The following is a 3,215-nucleotide window of genomic DNA, read 5'->3' on the forward strand; positions in this document are numbered from 1 at the left end:
TGATTCTGAAATTCAGGTGGTATGAAATCAAAGTCATATTTTGGCTCCTGTGGATTTGGTTTAATTTTCCTCAGCTTCAGCTTGAATTTGCATATGAGTAATTGGTGGTCTGAAGTTAAATACATAACCAATTTGTTCAGCATTGATAGCATACCAAGCAGAAAATAGAATTGACTAGAATAGAAATTCACCAGAACAGAATGTCTATGAGTGCTTTACTGACTAGGCAAAAGCATTTGACTGTGTGGATCATAACAAAATCTGGCTACCAATGAGAAAAATTAACATTCCAGAACACTTAATTGTGTTTGTGCAAAACCAATACCTAAACCAAGAGGAAGCTGTTGCGTGAACAGATCAAGGGAAACACTGCATGGTTTAAAATTAGGAAAGGTATGCTTCAAGCTTGTAGCCTTTCTCCAAACCTATTTAATCTCTATGCTGAGTAGATTATTTGAGAAGTTGGAGTCTATGAAAAAGAATATGGCATCAAGATTGGAAGGAAAACTTACCAATAACTTTCATTATGCAGATTATATGATCTTGCTTGCTGAAAGTGAGAGCAATTTGATCAAATTGTTGTAGATCAAAGACTAAAGCCTTCAAAATGGATTGTATCTCAACGTCAAGAAAAACATTCTCACTATTGGAACAATAGGCAGCATCATGATGATGGAGAAATTTTGAAATTGTCAATGACTTCATTTTACTTGGATAAAAATAAATCCACTTGACACTAGAAGTTAAGAGATCAGGAAATTTCACTGGGAAAGGCTGTAGTCAGGGACCTCTTCAAATTATTGAGGAGCAGTGATGTCAGTTTGAGGAATGAGTTTTGCTTGATTCAGGCCACAGTCTTTTCAGTCACTGCCTAGGCACTTGACAATGACTAAAGTTGACCGATGAAGAATTAATGCCTTTGAGCTGTGGTGTTGGATAAGAGTGCTGAATATCCCATGGACTGCCAAGAGAACAAACAGATATGTCTTGGAGAAGGTGCAGCCAGAGTGCTCCTTGGAGACAAAAATGATGACATTTCATCTCACGTAGTCTGGGCGTGCTGCTAGGGTACTAAATGTTCAATGCACTGCCAAAAGAATAAACAAGTATGTTTTGTGGAAAATTGAGCCAGAATGTTCCTTGCAGGCAAAAATGACAAAGCTTCATCTCACATACTTTGGGCATGTTACTAAGAGAGGATATTTCATGGAGAGGGACATTATGCTTGGGAATGTAGAGGCATTGGTGAAGGAGAGGAAACCTTTAACCAGATAGATTGACACAGGCATTGCCCCAATGGGCTTGAGTATGTCAGAGATTATGAGGATGACACAGGATAGAACATTGTTGTTGTAGTGTTGCTATGTGTTATAGTCAACTCGACAGCAACTAACAACAACAAAAGAACAGAAAGAACTTAAGCACACTGCAATGTGGATTACTTAGGGACTGAGTTTTCCTAGAGAGCCTACCTTTGTAATCTATTTCCTTCAGAGCTCTTTTAAAACAAAAAGTTTTGTTTCTTTGGTAGCAAAGATAATTCATGCTCACCAAAGGAATTTATATTGCATGTGTGTCAGACACAGTGAGATTAGTTTAGGATAGGACAGAATTCAGGGCTATTGTTCATAGGGTCATTACTGATGGCACATAACAACATTAATTCAGTAGACAAATAATCAGCTGTGTTAAATACTAAACAATAGGAACACTCACTGATTGTTTGTTTTTTTTTCTTGTTGTGTACCATTGAATCAGATCCGACTGGCATGGGAGGAAATGGAGATTGCTCCTCCTTCTCCAGTGGAGCATCTGGTAGATTCAAACCTCCTGTCTTCAGGATTGCAGTGCAGCTTCTTATCACTAGGCCACCAGAGCTCCCTGGGAACACTCACTGAAATATAAACCAGGAATCTCTTTTTTCTCCAGTTTTTTCCATAGGAATATTAACTACCAAAGCATTCTCTCCCCTAAATTCTTTAATATCAACCCTCCTTTCATAAGTTACATAGTGTATTCTCTTACCCGATTCTGTAGGTGTGCTGGAGGATCCCAGATTGAAGTCCATTGTGGCGGCTCCTAAAATCTATCTCCAGGTTACTAGGTCTTAGAGGAATGTGATTTCCCAAGGAAGACCATTTAGGACGGCTTCAAAAGATCAAACACAAAAATGAGGCAGATTGATGTTTAACTTTAGTTGAAAGCACCACCCAGTATTACCACAGGAGGGCAGCAGTGGTCCTGAAGTGTCACAGCAGCGCTGTGGCTTACCTGGAACACTAGATAGTTAAGTAGAAAGGATGTTCCCACACACACAGGGGGACAATGTTACTAGGATAGATAGAAGTTGTGTAAGATGGTACATAACAGCAACAACAATATTAGAAGTAAAATCTCTGCAGCAATTTCTGACACCTCAAGAGAGTTTGTCAACCATTGTGAGAAGACTAGAAGGAAACTAGAGGAAAACTAAGCTCAAGTAAGAAACTGGCACGAGGATCATCCAGCAAGACGCGCTCCTAGTATGGAGAACCTGTTAGTAGGAAGCTGAATCTATTCTTTAGGGGTTTTAAAACTTTACTCTTTTGGTGAAGTTTTACATAATATATCCATTTTTCAGGGAAAGATACATATGTATTTTGCTTTGTGACATTGATTTGTTTTTGACAATCATCACAACACAACAGCATCCACTCAGCTTCCTTACTGGGCTGATCATTTTAATCTCTCTTGCTTCCTATCCCTTCCTACCTTCTGAACTTTGTATCGGAAGAATGCTCCCCTTTTGACTTTGAATGATTGACTCTTCTGTGGAATGCATGCATCCCTGGTAATAGTGTGCACCTTTTTGACTAAAAGTTGAACCACAAAGGTGGGTTCAATTCCAAACTTGAAGACTGACTAAGGACCATAACCCAGGAATGCTACAGTCTCTGACCAATAGACAGTTCTATTTTATGTTTTTTGAATTTTATTGTACATTTTTCTCTTTTTTCTATCTAGGACCTTTTAGTAGCCAGGCTTTATCTACAGCCAGTCACCTCATTCTGTTAACAGTCATAATTATCAGAAAATACACCTGACTCTGAGAAGAATGGGAATCCCAGAACACTTGGTCCTGCTAATGCGAAAACTATACTTGAACCAAGAGGCAGACGTCAGAACAGAACGAGGAAACACTGCATGGTTCAAAATTGGGAAGGGCATGCCCCCGG

The sequence above is a fragment of the Elephantulus edwardii genome, unplaced genomic scaffold, assembly GCF_000299155.1.
Source record: "Elephantulus edwardii isolate Elephantulus edwardi_28Jun2011 unplaced genomic scaffold, EleEdw1.0 scaffold00067, whole genome shotgun sequence".
Taxonomy (NCBI): domain Eukaryota; kingdom Metazoa; phylum Chordata; class Mammalia; order Macroscelidea; family Macroscelididae; genus Elephantulus; species Elephantulus edwardii.